Raw genomic sequence first — 16,359 nt, 5'->3', positions numbered from 1 at the left:
TGTAACCACCTTAAAAAGAGTTTTTGAGCAGTTCTGAGTTTGAGTGATTTCAAGAGAAACAAACTCAGCTCGAGCAGCTTTACAGAGAGTGTGGTAATCCCGTAGGACCTTTTTATAGGCCAGTTTGGCATCAGTCTGGTAGTGTTTCCTCCATTGTCTTTCTAGAGTTTAACATCGAGCTTTTTCATTCCTAAGCCTCTCAGTGAGCCAGGTCTCTGTTAGAAAGACAGCATCGGGTTGGTTACTAAGCAGAAAGTCAAAAATATCAGCTTTGTGTTTCGGGAGTGATCGACAGTTAATGCTATAAAATGTGCAATCCTGATTCAATAATTGTGTACTTTTATGCGCAATCTTCCCCAGTAAGTCAGTGTAATTGGGTATCCCTGGTTCACTGGTTTAACTCAGATCCTACCATTGTAATCATTGTTTATTGCTGAAGTGAGAGAGAACCTGCAGTGGTGGCACTCGGAAAGAGCTTCATCTAGTTTAATCGTTGTACAGTTGGAGGGAGGGGTCTGACGGAGCTACAACAGTTCTTTAGCAGAGTAGCTCAGTCTCTTTGTCTTAGTTGGACCTGGGGTCATGGCCCCTGGTCCCGGACGGGCGCTGCGGGCTTGTCTTTGTTACACCCGCTGCGTGTCTGCTCCTGTGCGATTAAATAGTGGTCCGAGGTGAGGCGGCGTGTAGAAGGGGGACCGCTGACTAGCGAGGAACGTGAGGCACAACATAATGGCCTCCCAGGGGAAGGAGCCCCATAGTTAAAGTGCAAGGGCTCACAAGAAATACACAAAAAATGTGGTCACAGTTAAAAAAATGTTGGAGTATAACACACTCAAAAGTAGGACACAACTCAAACAGAACAGTTTTGTTAAAATTAATAAAACAGAGTTGTCATCATAAAAAATCAATTTAAAATCGACTGGTTTCAGGGCATCACCCTCCATCAGCCAAGCTAGCTATGGTGCTTTTGTCACTGCTGATCAGTGTTAAAGTGCAAGAGCTCCCTCTGGAAATTAGGATACGGCTGGTTATTCATGATTGGTATATTTTATTTACTGGTAAGTCCCTAGTAAAGAGCACTGTTTGTGCCCAGGGCCTGTAAATCAAATGCTACTAGTGGGCTTGCAGCACTGATTGTGCCACCTACACCAGTAGCCTTTCAGATGTGTCTCAGATCTGCCACTGCGGTGTCTGAGCGCACACATTTAACTGCCATGTCAACCTGGCCAGTGCACTCACTGGCCAGGCCCTAACCTTCCCTTTTCTTACATGTAAGTCACCCCTAAGGTAGGTCCAAGGTACCCCAATGGACAGGGTGCTGTGTTAGTTAAACATAGGACATGAACTGGTATGTTTTACATGTCCTGATAGCGAAATACTGTGCATTTCGTTTTTCACTACTGCAAGAACTAGCTCTCATTGGAGCTGCCTTGTAACATTTTACAATGGTAACATTCAATTGGGAACATCTAGAGATTGGGAGTTTGGGCTCTCTAAACTCAGAATAACACACCTTTTAGTAAAGGTGGTATTTAAATTGTGCGTTTGAAAATGCCACTTTTAGAAAGTGGGCATTTTCTTCTTTAACCATCTTGCGTGCCTCTGCCCGTTTGTGTATTCACTGTCTGGTTTTGGAGTGACAGGAGCTGGGGATGTGCATTCACTCTAGACAGTCACAAGGGGGGTTGAGGTGTGTCCTGCCTTTCCTGTGGGACTCCGAGCCAGGCTGAATATACCTTTCTGCATTTTGAGTGGTGAAAGTAGTTTACAGTAGCACCTGAATAGGCTATGTCCGCTCTGCACAATGCTGTCTCCACCTCCTGTAGTGAAGCTGAACCAGGGGGGACAGAACTGGTTTTTACTGAGCTCAGACTCTTGAAACAAAGACTAAAAAGAAAAGATTGGGAATAAGTAGTAGAACTTAAACCCCAATACTTTAGATTATTTCTGGACTAAGAGGACCCTGCCAAGAAGAAGAGATGAAGAGCTATAAGGAGGGCTGCCCCTTTGCGCTGTGTGTTGCTTTGCTGGGTTGACCGTTAGTTGCTGCTTCTGTTTGTGGGCAGTGGAATGGACTTGACTTTTTCATTGCTGTGGTATCCTGCTTAAGAAGATTCTCCAAGGGCTTAAAGTAGTGCTTGCCTCCTGTTCTGAAGTCACAGGGACACAAAGACTTCACCTACAGCTTGCTAAACAGCACCTGGACGCCTCTGCTGGAACCCAGATTGCCAAAGGGTGCCAATTCCAGTTTCCGGGCCCTTGGAATCGTGTGGCTGGTGCTGCAACCCAAGAAAAAACAACACCAACACCGTCAGCGATGCCGCCAGTGACGCAGCGACCTGCACGAGGCCTTTGGCACTGCTCATGAAGTGCACCACCCACCTGTACCGCAGCTCTGATGCCCACTGACACCTGGAAGTTATCGGCCTCCCTGACGTCAGCACTCGCACCAACGCATGTTGCCACCAGCATCTCGTCATCACGCAGCTAAAAAGCGATGTGGGTGACACCTTACCGCCGCCTCATCTCGCCTGCCAGCCCAGACTCTGCACCTCACCTCCTTGTGGACTCGATGCCTCGCCTTCCCTTTGGCAGCAAGGAAGCGGCCTCGCCTTGGCCCATCAACATCTCACCACCCTCATGCCGTGCACCGTCGGTCGACTTCTTTTTCCAAGGTACTGTTACTTGGTGGTCCGTATGACTCAGAGGCTGGTGTGCGCACCCCGCGGTCACAAAATACTTAGGAATTGTTCCTGTCACAACATTGTAATAGGCCCAGTTAGAGCTATATGTTTCTACAGGAGTTATTCTTGCAATAGTCGCTCTAAAAGTGATATCTTGATATGTGTATGCTGAGTTTTTGTTGTTTTGGTCTTGCTTGGTTTAGATAAAGATAATTTATTTTTCTAAACTGGTTTAGTGTCCATTTGTGGTGATTTCACTGTGCAAGTGTGTGTTTGAGTACAAGTACATTACACACTGCCTCTGAGATAAGCCTGACTGCTCATGCCAATCTACCTAGGGGTGAGTAGTGCTTATTTTAGTAGTGTAATCCCCCTTACCATGACTAGAAGGAAGGGTCCCTACTTGGACAGGGTACAAACCTGCCATCTAGAGAACCCCATTTCTAACAACTGCGAACTAGAGACCCCATTTCTAGCAATTTGCTTTTTTTGTTTGTCCTTTTGTATATAACTTTGATTGAAGATTTAGTCTCAAATAATAGACATTTTTCATGTTAAGACTCCATTTATTCGAGGGCCGCAATGTAGAGAAGGCACTGTGGCGGAATGAGGTAACGAGATGGAATTGCTGCGATACTTTATGATGGGCTTCCGGACACCTGCAGAATGCCCGTTTGTAATCCGGCAAGTTGAGAAGGCCTGGGAGCGGGCGGTTACCATGGTAGTGTGTAGGGACTAATACGCTTGGTCACTCCCCCTCCAGTGGATACAAAGTTTCCATTGGATCCAGTCCATAATGGATCTCACCACATGGTATGATCGGGACTGCATAACAGCTGGAGATATGTATATGAATGGGACCTTCTTATCCTTCAACGAGGCGTGGTTTCAAGTGATGGATGGTCATGTCTTACAATATGCAGAAATATCACACGCAGTTTGTGAAATATGGACCTCGTTTCCGGAAGAGCTTAAGGAGACATGGACCTTAGTGCGGCTGTTTGGCCCAGGTTCCACTAGAGGACGAATCTCCAGCATATACAAAGCCTTGAAAGAGGATTGTACGGTTGAGGTGTCAAAAATACAGGACAGATGGATGGCGGTCCTACTGTCTCTGCTCACCAAGGGGGAGTGGAAGAGGGCGTTCGCACACGACTGTGAGGTGGCTAGTAACGCATGGTTTAAGCTCACCCAGTTTTTTTAACCTGCATCACACGTATTTAACGGCCTGTAGGTCTGGCAAAATGCAAGTGAGTCCCTTTACCAGACATGCTTCTAATGGGGGTCCCATCATAGCGGCCGACATGTACAATTATCCCTGCAAACTGTCTTGGACTGTTGACCCAGTAATATCTCTTGACGGCCCCCCGCTTCGATGCACCCCTGTGGCCCTCTCCAGTAAGCCGACCCCTGTACATTCTGAATTCCCTGCCTGCCGCTTGATAATTCTCCTTTGGTCCTACTATCTTTTTGGGGAGGGCGCCCGCCACCATTCGCTGCCAAGGTTCTCTTTTCTTTTTTCTTGTTTCTTTTATTACAAGTTATATTAGCCGATACAGCACATAATTCTTCTTTATGGGGATAGTTTTTTATGTCACACAGATAACATGCGCCCAGCAATGAAGCTGCCGAGCAGAGAATAAGGACATACATACAGGCCGCTGTGACACCATGTACTGCTACTTCGGAGTACATGTTAACTGGTGGGTTTTTTTCCATATCCCTCTCTGATGCTCTGTGCAGTACTGAAATAAAAACAAGTAAAAAAAAATAAAAAAGATTCCATTTACTTTGATGATTATCTTTTTGGGTTTTAGTGCTCCAGACTAGATTTCCTAACCTCACAGTAATAAATTAATTGATCTTCTAAAAGCGGTTGTGTTTCAACAAATTACCAAGAAATAGAAAGCTGCTATCGCAATTAATTTCAAGTCCTGGTAGAATTCTATATGTTGTAATCATAGGTTAGAAAATGCTTATATTTATCCTATTTCACTTGCAATCAAACAAAAAAGTTTAATTGCAAGTGAAATAGAAAGTGAAAGTGATATAGGTATTTAGTTAAAGATATTTCAATGGAACAAGTTACAAAACCACCCTGAATTATACTCTCTGTTCTTTAGTATTGTTAGAAATTGGGTTTCTGGTTGGCAGAGGTTTGTACCCTGTCGTAGCAGATACATAAATTAACCTGTGCTCGCCCTCTGGTAGCTTGGCACAAAGCAAGTAGACTTAACTTAAGAGGCAATGTATAAAGTATTTGTGCAACACTTCAAAAAGTAACACAGTGAAAACACCACAAAAAGACACCACACCAGTTTAGAAAAGTAGCGTATATTTTTATGAGTATAAGAAGACCAAAACAAAAAAAAACAATACGTAGAAGTCAAGATATGAATAATGAAAGAATAAACAGTTTTTTAGTGGTCAGAAAAAAATAGCACCAAACAAGGCGAACTGGTCGCGCTTGACCGGGTAAAATCTAAAGGTTCAAGCTGACTGCAACAGAGCAAGGTTCGGATACAGGAACCAGCCTTGGCCCGCTGAACAGTCCCTTGATGCGCCAAGGCAGGGAGCAAAAGAGGCGATGTGTCTTTGCTGAATCCGATGTGTATTTGGTTCCGAGTTGCACATTGTTGAAGATGCAAAGAAGACAAGGGCGATACGTCGTCGTCGAACCTCTCGGCTGAAGGAGATGCGAGCTGCACAAAGGAGGAGATGCATCGGGAACTGAAGACGATGCGTCGTGCAGTCAGCAATGCCGTGTCCGCGGTCCTTCCAGCAGCGGAGATGCGTCGGCGGAGATGCACCAGTTCCGATCTGCGCCAACATCGTCGATGCATGGATTGTCACAGTTGCAGCACTTTCAACTCATTTCCAAGGGCATAGGACTGGATTGACACCACTTGGCAGAGCAGAACTCGCAACAGACAGAGGTATTTACATCACCAATATGAACTAACTGAAACGGGCAAGCATGGCTATAATCTAAGGCCGAATTGGGCGTTTGGGTTGATGCCGATTTAATCTTTCCACAATCATTTAACACATGCTAACACTAGGCCTGTTAACTGCTTTGCCCGTTTCAGTTGGTTCTTATTGGTGATGTAAATACCTATGTGCAGTGTTATATGAATGTTCTTAACAATGTACAATCTTTGTGTTACGGTTAGTTCTGTTGCTGTTTTCTTGTTTGTATATATGGGTGATGTCATATCATGTTGTGTGTCTTACAATGCAATATGTTTTTAAAGTTGTTTTGATTAGTGTTATGTCATGTTTATTTTTGTCTTTATGTATATTTATGTTTTTTATTGTCATTTTCAGCCCTGATGAAGTTCAATGTGAATTGAACGAAATGCGTTGGCTGGAGCCTGTTTTTTGATCCAATTGAAATAAAGGAGACTACAAAATATAAAGGAACATTTGTCCATTTATCATTTCTTTTGGGAAAAGAAAATTTGGTTGTACACCTTTCCTAAATTATCCATCCTTCAATCTGCGTTGCAGTTTGCACCCATCAACGGCAGGTGCAGGAGTTGTTGTGCACACTTCCACAGATTACTGTTTGAAATCACTACACGAGGAACTTAGCAATGAGGTGCGTCTCTTATAGTCTGCCGTTCTGTCCTTTTGCTGTTCTCTAGGACATTACAGTGATAAAAAAAAAAAGTACTACATCGCCCCTCCTGAAGTTAGCGCTTTTTTCCCCATCCCTAATGTTCACCATAGTCTGTGATACCAGTCCAACTCAACTGGAGCAACTGATCATCCCCACAAACATGTTAGCATCTGCCTGCCACATGACAACAGTAACGACACTGTTCTCATAGTGTCACTTTTAGATCCTCAATGTATCCTGGGCGGCAGCCCCAAAAGAACTGTTGAGTGGTGAGGTAAACTGTATTCCATGTCATTTGGGTACTATCCATTAGAACATCCACCAGAATCCTCCCTTGCACCCCCAAAAAAACTCTTACATTTTGGGGCAGTTCCTTATTAGCTGGGGCAGTCTGCCTAGTTCCCCGCATCCTCTCCAGCATTTATCACCACATTTCTTTACAGCAGCTCTGACAAATAACTAGCATGTAGTACCATTTGTAAATGGATTCTCTCAAAGTGGAAGTGTCTGGATGCAGGCATTATTTTTTTTTCTCCTTCAGTTTAAAATGATGGACTTTAGGCATGATTTTGATGAGTTCAAGTGTTCGGTGCCCCAGTCCAGCTGTTTGTGTGTTCTGTCAAGCGCACTTTTCTCTACCTCAACTATAGGCAGTGCCCTGAACAGCTGTTGAATGCAGTTCTCGATCATTGCACCCTCAGAACCTCCTGGCATCCTCCGAATGCAAATATTGCCACTGTTGGAGCGATTCTCCAGCTTGTCTTGGAGGATAAAACCCGTTCTTGCAGGGAACCATTCAGAAACTCCAGCTAATTTGGCCTGTTAGCAGCAGCCTTCTCCACATGGAAGAACGTTCCACCTATCTCCCTAAATTAGGTCCATGTCCCTTCTGACCTCTCGTTGGATCCCACCTTTGGGGACTGGTCCATGGGCTGGGGCCCCTATTGACTGAGTGCTGCATGGATTTTGTTACATTAAGTTTGCGTGAACATTTCCCTCAGTTGCATCGGTCTTCCCCTTTGCAGATGCTGTGTTATGCCTGGGATACAGATGTCCTTCTGGTGCTACTTTGTTTGCTATTCCCTTGGTCATGACCCCAGCCATATTGAGCTAGCTTGTCCCCTACTGGTCATGTGTGGACCAAGGGCTGCCCAAGACCTTACATTCTATCTGGAACTCTTGTACTATTAATGGTGGCCAGGTGCACTACCACCATTTTAAAGCTTCCGCAAAGGTTGCCTTCATCCATTGAACGGCTGCCACCAAGGAGTTCTTCCTAGTGGTGTTCACTCTATGTAGACTATAAGGGTGTCGCCCTAGGAATGCCTCTCTTCAGACACTTTGTGCTTGAGTGTGCCCCAGCTCACGCTCCTTCCGGGCCTATTTGTGAATGGCCATTTGGCCACTCTCATCAGTGCAACCGTGCAGGTCATCGCTTCTGTGGTCACCTTAATTTCACTGTGGTACATGCACCTCTCGATTGCACACCTGTAGCTTTCAGTCACCCCTTTATTTCTTAGTTGGCAATTGAACAACATCCTCTAATCCTAGATCTACCCTTTGTTTGTGTATGTGTCTCCCCAAGGCAGGGTGTAGATGGTCACTGTGTGTTCTGCTAGCCCCTTTTAATGACCAACTAATCTACCTCCAAGGGCCCACTGTCAAACTACGCCCTTGTGTCAGCTCTATCGATGCTCTCTTGCCTCATCCGTGTCCAGTATAGATTTTGCCACAAACTTGGGCCAACCAAGTCGACTCACCTTCAGCACCTGCATCATCCCTGGGATTTCTGCATCACATCTTGGGTACGACAGCTTTTCACATTCCCAACTCCACTCCTAAGCAGGAGCTCCACTCTTTACATTGCATGCCACAGGAGAATTTACCTACACCCTGCATGGACTGCCAAATCAACTGCTAGATTTCTCAGAACGCAGCTACACCACACTCACACCCCTTCTCCACAGGAATGGATATGTGGTCATCTTGTCTGCTGAGCTTCTTCTGCAGTACCCAGCGAGAGCTCACGGTCATGCTTTGCCACTGCAGAGAACAAGTTCTGTAAGCCCTGGATCTATCAGAGCAGGCACAATACCGTCAAAGCGGAGGAGAAAAAACTCACCTCACTCTGCCACTATGTTGGCCACACCATATAGATAATTTTATTTTAAGAATTACTATTAAACATCTTCCAAGAACAAATCAAGTGCCCCAAGAACAATTCAACAAAACAAGTTTTGAGAATAAATCACAGGTGTCAAATTACAGATGTGACTAGTTAGGATTAGCATACAAAAGAAGTTAATACTTATTTTATAACTGAACAAAACAAATAACTTGGTAGACAAGTTAGGCCTGAATTAATCGCATTAAAGATAGGACATTGTCATATGAACTCAAAAGAAAAGTAACACACGTATACAGTTTTAGTAACAAAATATGAATGAGGGGGTAGGAAAAACTAGGAAAAAATAAGTTTCTTTTTCACTTGAATGCCAAAGAAAACCTATTCCTCAGAATAAACAAGGAAAAATATGCCAGACGGAGGGTTGTATGTATGAAGAGTCAGTAGATTAAATAAACTAATAATACTTTAGTTGTTTCTAAAATGGCTTCACAAAGTTGTGTCCACCCGCAGGAAGGAAGGCAGGTTGAATCATGGGATTTAAACAACTTCTTTGGGTGAGATATATAAAGATGAGACCCTCTATGGGCACTTTGTTAGAAGAGGATATGTACCTTACAAAGTGGAATAGGTTTCAAAATCTCGTGCAGCTTCCAATCCAGTAGGTGGGTATACCACATGGCATGAATAAAAACATAACTGCAATGATAGAAACAAAACTATAAGTAGGAATTCCAGAAAATAAAATGCTCCTAAGCAAAACAGTGATTACATTTTTGACACAAGGAAAAAAGATAAATATCCATGAGCCCCAACTGATTTTTTTTTTTATAAAAGGGCTGATTGTCACCTTATGATAACTTGTAAGCATTGTGGACATGATAGTGATACACAAGTACATAACGACAAATCATTTATAAACCGCGGTGCTCTTTTATCAGTCTCATGAGCATGTTTTTCCCTGTTGAACAAAAATTAAACCAGCGTATTAGCTACTAGTTGAATGTAGGACCAAGAAAATGTTTAATAATGCTGGTATAATTCATATTGTGGGAATTTCACACTCATGTCATATTACGTGATTATGATGACGTTCTCTACAGAATTTTAGAGCTGGTACAACCATATCTTGAGCTATTTGCGCTATATTTAGAGCAAAATGTGTTTGTGTATAAAAAAAAAAAAAAAACATTGACTGTGGTATCTTCCTCCACGGATTGTCCTATAGGAAGACACTAGAATCTTGGTGACACCTGACTCCAAATTAAGCTCGTCCCTGTCAGTTGAACTCTGTGGTGACAGTTGGAGCTAGCTGTGGCTGAGGTGTACACAATAAAGCTTCTTCTCCACGTTTACCTGTCTCTATCTTCTGTTGGATACACCTTGCTGACTTTACATTGGCGACGAGGATGGGATGTGTCTAGCATCCACAGATGTACACCTCAACACGCTCTAGATGTAGAGTTTCTCGCATTGAGCACTGCAGTGAAGATTTCAGAGAGACTGATGGTATTCAACACTAGCCTCATGCTGGAGATCATTTAAGCACCAGACTAAAGAGTGGTGCTGAGAGCCAGACCCATCACTGGGTTATGCGAGTACTTGTAAGAAGTTAATGGATGGCTGTGAGCCCAAGAATAGAAATTAGTGCCCCAGGGTGTCTGTCAAAAATAACTGAAATCTAATCAATGGTGTGTGGAATTAATCTGACGACACTATCACCCAGAAATTAGACTGAAAGAGTGATGGTGGGGGGGGATAGTGACTGTCAAATGAGTATTAGTGCTGGCGAGTGAATCCCTACACACTAAAAAATGAAATGAAGGTATGAAAAATGAATTGGCAGAGTGCAGTAACCTAAAGGGTACCTTGGCGATAACCAGAGAAACAGAGTTCATTAACCACAGCAATGCCCTAATAAATTAGGATGAGAAAAGTCAGGTTTTCCAATACTTTAACAGGACAAAAGAGTCACGTCTAGGGATGTGTGAAGGCAGGGAGTTCCATAACCTGGGAATTAGGACTTTCCTTCCTGAAGGCGATCTGAATGGCCTGCCTGGAATATACCAGTTGAAGAGGGCAGAGAGATATTTAGACCCTCTGTGTGTTGTCAGCATACGAGAGTGCTTGAATACCACAGGAACATATCAGTTCGGCGAGAGGGGCGGCATACGGATTGAAACGAGTGGGGCTCAACTAGGACCCCTGAGGGACCCCACATAGAAGACTAAATACCTTAGCTTTAAAGCCTCCATAGCTGACAACTTGCATCCTGTTGTTGAGGAAGGAGAGGCAGAGATTAAGGGCTTTCCCACTGACATCTGCCTGATGGAGATGCTGTACCAGACGCACAGGTGAGATGGTGTCATAGACTACTGACAGATACAGAAGAACCAGGACAGCCACCCCACTCTGATCCACCTGGTACCTGATACTATCGGTGGCAGCAACAAGTGCCGTTTCTGTACTATGAATACTTCTGAAGCCATTTTGCAAAGGTTCAAGGATGTAACAAGTGTTAATGAGCTTCACTAATCGATTGTATTTCTCCAAGATGTTGCCAGGTGTAGGCAGAAGAGAGATAGGGTGACAGTTTTTCAGGTCATCAGGATCAAGGTTGGACTTTTTTTTTTTTTTTAAGTGGAATAACCGTAGCTTCCTTCCAAAGTTTAGGGAAAATCCCTAAATCTATGGCATGATTAAGTACTTCCTGTAGAGTTTTAGCTATGCAATTAGGAGCCAACATTTTGGGTGGACCCCGATTTAAGGCTCATAAGAAGCTCCTTGGTTTTCAGCTCAGAAATAGAAGGGAAAACAGCGAGCTTAGATGACTCAGTAGAGATGGCCAGTGATTCCATCGAAAAACTGAGCTCAACAAATGATGGAAATTCAGAGTAGATTTTAAGAATTGTGTCTCTGAAATACATGGCCATTCTGTCGCAAACTTTTTGTGAAGGTCAGTGTGGGTGGGGCATATAAATGTTACTGTATGCCTTTTGGACTGGTATCCGGGACATCGGTCTTTCAGGGACTCCTGTCAAATATGCTCATGGAGATCACCGGGGTATTCTGTTACCAAGATGATGTACAGATTATTGGTCACTCACAGGAACAGCATGATGAGAGGATTAGGCAGATCTTACAGAAATTCAGATACTATGGCCTTACTGTAGAGAGAGCGAAATGTAATATACAATATGAAGAAATAAATTGTTATGGGCACAAAAATCACATCTCAAGGCATTCAACCCAAATCAGAACTAGCAAATATAACGAAGATGGTAACATCAGAAAACAAAGATGTCCTGAGGTAATTTTTAGGAACAATAGAGTTTTATAGCAAATTTATTACTAATTTTGCCAGACGGGCCTATCACATGCAAAGCTATTGAAAAAAAATAGAGTGGGTTTTGAGTAGGATGAGCTTTGTCAGAAGGAATTTGAAGATGTGAAAATTGCTGTGTCCACTGGCCTTAATTTAAGGGCATTTGTGCCAGGAAAGAAAACTGTGGTTACAACAGTTACCGATTTAAAGGGCTTAGGGGCACTACTTTTGCAGGCAAATAAGAAAGGCGAGGAAACTACAGTACTTGCTTCAAGTAAGTTGGCACAAGCGGAAACAATTTACTCTGTCATCGAAAAAGAGGCTTTGGCAGTGTACTGAGCACTTACCAAATTTAGAAAATTCCTTTGGGGAACAAAATTCAAATTAAGGGTAGATCATAAGCCCCTTAAGGAAGTGTTTTCGAAAAAAGGAATATATGCTATTTGTAGCAGGATCATGAGCTGGGTAGTTAATCTAAAAGAATTTACATTTGACGTAGAATATATTCCTAGGGTGAGAATCCTTGCAGCAGATTGTTTGTCCTGGTTACTTAGTGACCTAAAGTGTTAATATTGAAAAATATTATATCAATGCACGTCATGATATATGATGACGAACGTGCATTACTGCTGTTGAAATCACCCCTCAACCCCAGAAGTACGTGGTCAGGCAGGCCCTGCGACCTAGGCCCAAATCAACTGATTGACAGATCACAGGTGGGGTGACACGCAACCCTTAGACAAACGCCCAAACAGCGAAACCCAGATCGATCCCACAGATGGGTAGCGACACCACAATGGTCTCAGGGGATTGCCCCCCAATAAAACACGTTTGACCGCCAAATTTATGGCTCCGTAACTAGGCCCAGATTCCTGTTCTAAACAGAATGCACAAATCGCTTTATTTCACCTTGTGAAATTTATAAAAATGATGGCCAAAATACTTTCAGACCCCGACTCTGTTGGCTGCTCTCCCAGCCACTGTGTTAAATTAAACCAACTGTCCATATTTTGACTAATGACTCTTGTCTTTCATTTTATAAAGGTAAATTCTTATTCGAGCAACAAAGGAAAGAGGAAGGTGCTGGTGACAACAATAATGAAGATATAGAGTTACAAAAGGAAGATGTATGTATGATAACTAAAGGAATTGTTGAACAGGAAGTTGGAAAAGAGTTAGAAACTGACTTGGTCCTATGCAAAGTATGTGAGTTGTTAATACAAGGTTGGGATGGAGGGGAAAAACTTGAGGAGGATTTGAGATCATGTTGAAAGGCCAGAGGAAAATTGTCAGTTTAGAGGTACCAGGATGATACCTCCAGATTCTATTAAAAATAAACTAATTGACTTAGAACATGAAGGCCCTCTTAGTATTACCAAAACCAAACAAAGGTTAAGATTAGATTTCTGGTGGCCAGGTATCGACGTACTGGTAGGGAGAATGGTTAGGGACTGCATACCCTGCTCAGTTATCCATAAAGTAGTAAAGTTACATAATCCATCCATGTATTGTCGGTCTCTTCCAGCAGGACTTCGGTGGATTTAGCAACAGACATAAATAAGCCATTAACTGCTGAAAGGTGCTCACCATATTTTCTTGTGTTAAGTGACCTATATTCAAGATGGACAGAAATCAAATGTGTTTCAGAAGTCTACATCAAGACAGTCAAATGAACACCAAGACAGTTGAGAGCTTTTTGATGGAAATCTTTATCCAAGAAGGACTATCTAGCACCCTTCTCGTAGATTATGGGGTCCAGTTTTGCTACCAAGAGATGAATGAATTTTTACAGTGAGAGATTATCCGCAAACTGCACGCCTTATATCACTCAGAAACCAAAGAATGGTAGAAAGGTTCAATAAGACTCTTAAAAAGAGGGTAATTCAGCTGGCAGGGTCTTTTGGGTCGAGCTCAAAGGAAGAAGTAGTGAAACAGTTAAAAGCATATCAACTAACTCCTCATCAGTCCACGAACATAACTCTGTTTGAGCTGTTCAAAGGAAGGAAGCCCATTCTAGACTAGTACCTGGGTGGATGAAGTGGCATAAAGGCTGGGTGAACATTGATAAAAATCAACAATGGAGATTAAAACAAGTATAATTGCAGGCAGCTTGCAATGAGATGTATGGTAAACTACATGAGACCAAATTGATAGAATTCAAAGTAGGAAACTGAGTTAAAGCTCCTACTAATGACATGAAATGGTCCAAATTTACCGAACCCATGAAAATAACAAATCTATATCGGAATGCGGTCAAGCACAACATGGTAGGATTTGGAATCTAGGAAGAGTAGTGAGACATCTTTGGCCTAGTCAAAGCAATGAGAGGTGAGAGAAAAACAAAGAAGTCAATTCTGAGACGGAACAAACTATGGGAGATCATGTGAAGCACAATGGTGGAGATGCCACTGTACCGGTCAGAGCAATCCTTGTTTTAGCACTGTAGCCTCGGATCCTACTGCTCTGTTTTTTTCATATTACATGCAGTGTATATTTATTTGGGTAATTTGCCTTATTTTTATAATAGGGGGATGTGTGGCATCTTACTCACCTGATTGCCATCAGGAATATACTAGAACATTATTATCTTAGTGTCATCAGATTCTAGAATAAGCTGCTCCCGGTCTATTGGACGCTGTGGTTACAGTTAGAGCTAGCTGTGGCTGAGGTTTACACAATAAAAGCTTCCACTCCACCTTATACCTGCCTCTATCTTCAGTTGGATGCACCTTGCTGACTTTACAATGACGCAAAGACACATTCACACTAAAATATAGCGCTAAACAACAGACCTGAATTTTGCATATTTCCGAAATTGCGTGTACTTACTCCAAAAGATCGTACGTAAACTTCAACACGCCCCTAATCAATAGTTAACGTAGTTCTTAGGCGATGCTGCTTGCAGGCATGGCCTACGCTGTATCTGGTGAATGTATGATGTTTCTTCTTTTTTTAATTTTTCCTTTTAAATGCTTCACAAAACCTCAATAAACAGATATTAAAAAAGATAACCTAGTTATTATACAAGAACAAACTGCCACATGTATATAAACATGCACACCCCCGTATCCATTAATGAGTAGATAGAAGCAACGAAGCTCCTCGAAACGGTCTGGAAAAACTACAATTTGTAGAAGTATTAAAAAGACCACCGAGTGTTGAAAACTATTTTTGTTCACGAAAGATTTAGCAAATGCGCCGTCTGCCCGCTTGTTTAATCACACTGATATCTGGCCCATGTCGCCGTCCAAACACCTTCCTCAAACATTGGGGAGTGGTGGGGGAAGGGGTCGGCATTTGGAAGGAGACAGTGTACTATTCACGTAGTCCCTGGGCAGCTCTACTCCTCCATCATCGGTCAATCCTGCAGAGGCAACATTCGGGTAAGCAGGCAGACGTCGGAGTAACACTTTAAGACTGCCCACACGTGACTTGAGTATACTCCCGGAATAGTGCATAGCTATGAAAACGGAGCAGGTGTTGCTCGTTTTCTGATTTCCTGTCTGTGTCGCAGCGTGTAAACAAAAAAACGTAAGATGGCCGAGGAAGCGGGAGGTGCAAGTGGGAAGCAGGCAGCACACAGCCTCAGTGCGCATGGGTAACGCGCAGCTGATGGGGCGGGAGAGCGGAGTCCAACGCTGCAACGGAGGGGGGAGCCGGTGCGCAGGGCCTGCTTCCTCCCTCCCGCAAACATACTGTGATAGTATTTTCTTAGACTAGGCACGCGCTCTTTATAAAAGGGGGAGGAGCTCAGGGCCCGTCACTCAGCACAGAGGGGCGCGTTGCAGCGATTGCCTGCATCCCCGTAGGAGATGAACGTGCTGAACCGGAATCGCTGGCCTAGGGGGAGGCGCGTCAAGTTAACATTTAAAGCTCACCTCTGGCCCGCGCCTCCTCGAAGTACAGTAGATCGGCCTGCTCTCAGCCCGCGGCGGGGCCGGCAGGGCGGCTGCTGCCCGCTCATCCGCCTCCAGCGCAGCTTGCTGGGCCTCGCCGCGCCCGTGGATCCTTGGGATTCACCAGATTTTTTTTTGCCCCGTCGGTCCCCGCGTCAGACAATGAAATCAGAACGCCCTATCATCAATTCTAATCATGATTGTGACGTCACGGCAGACATCGGCCAATGGGCACGCGAGATCAGCTCTGACATCGCCTGCCTCAGCAGAACGGAGACTCTGATCGCCTGCAAAGGCACGCCCACTGCCGCCGCCCAGGCCAGGCTCTGAGGAGAGATGCCAGAAACCGGCGGCAGCGGTGGCAGAGAGCAGCCCCCACCTCTGAAGGTGCCGGCTGGGAGTCACTCCTTGCTCATTGGAGTAAGGACGCTGCGCCTGTTTTGCTTCTGCTGGGGAAACCGCAAATGCCTCTTGAAGGTACTTCTCTGTCTTCCCGAAAGAGTGCTTGTGTACACACAAATGTTAAGGTCTTAAGTTCGAGCTGGTAAGATTACCACACGCCCTTTGCATCACGAACTTCAGAAGGATAAGAATTTGTCTTTCTCAGCACTGGATCTGCTCCAATTTAACTTTTAATATTATAATTCGAGTTTTATATCAAATTGGCCAGATGTTTTTTTTCCAAATCGTAACATGCAAGCATCTGA

At 43.8% G+C, this 16,359-nt stretch overlaps 1 protein-coding gene across 6 annotated transcripts in view; it reads right to left on the bottom strand.

Moving 5' to 3' along the window:
* The window catches only part of HDX (highly divergent homeobox), a 355,483-nt gene extending 339,713 nt beyond the window's left edge, over nt 1–15,770 (bottom strand). For 3 of the 6 annotated variants that reach the window (XM_085607815.1, XM_085607818.1, XM_085607820.1), the window contains exons 1-2: nt 15,635–15,768; nt 9,046–9,130 (exon numbers count right to left, since the gene is read on the bottom strand). The gene's annotated coding sequence lies outside the window, so the exon portion shown is untranslated. Of the gene's footprint in view, nt 1–9,045; nt 9,131–14,585; nt 15,138–15,634 lie in introns of those variants that run through there. The other 3 variants (XM_085607817.1, XM_085607821.1, XM_085607816.1) reach the window with 2 other exon arrangements.
* Between the last annotated feature and the right edge of the window lie 589 nt (nt 15,771–16,359).

The sequence above is a fragment of the Triturus cristatus genome, chromosome 5_2 (assembly GCF_964204655.1).
Source record: "Triturus cristatus chromosome 5_2, aTriCri1.1, whole genome shotgun sequence".
Taxonomy (NCBI): domain Eukaryota; kingdom Metazoa; phylum Chordata; class Amphibia; order Caudata; family Salamandridae; genus Triturus; species Triturus cristatus.
The sequence above is the reverse complement of the archived record's forward strand: the minus strand, read 5'-3'. Positions and strand labels throughout refer to the sequence as shown.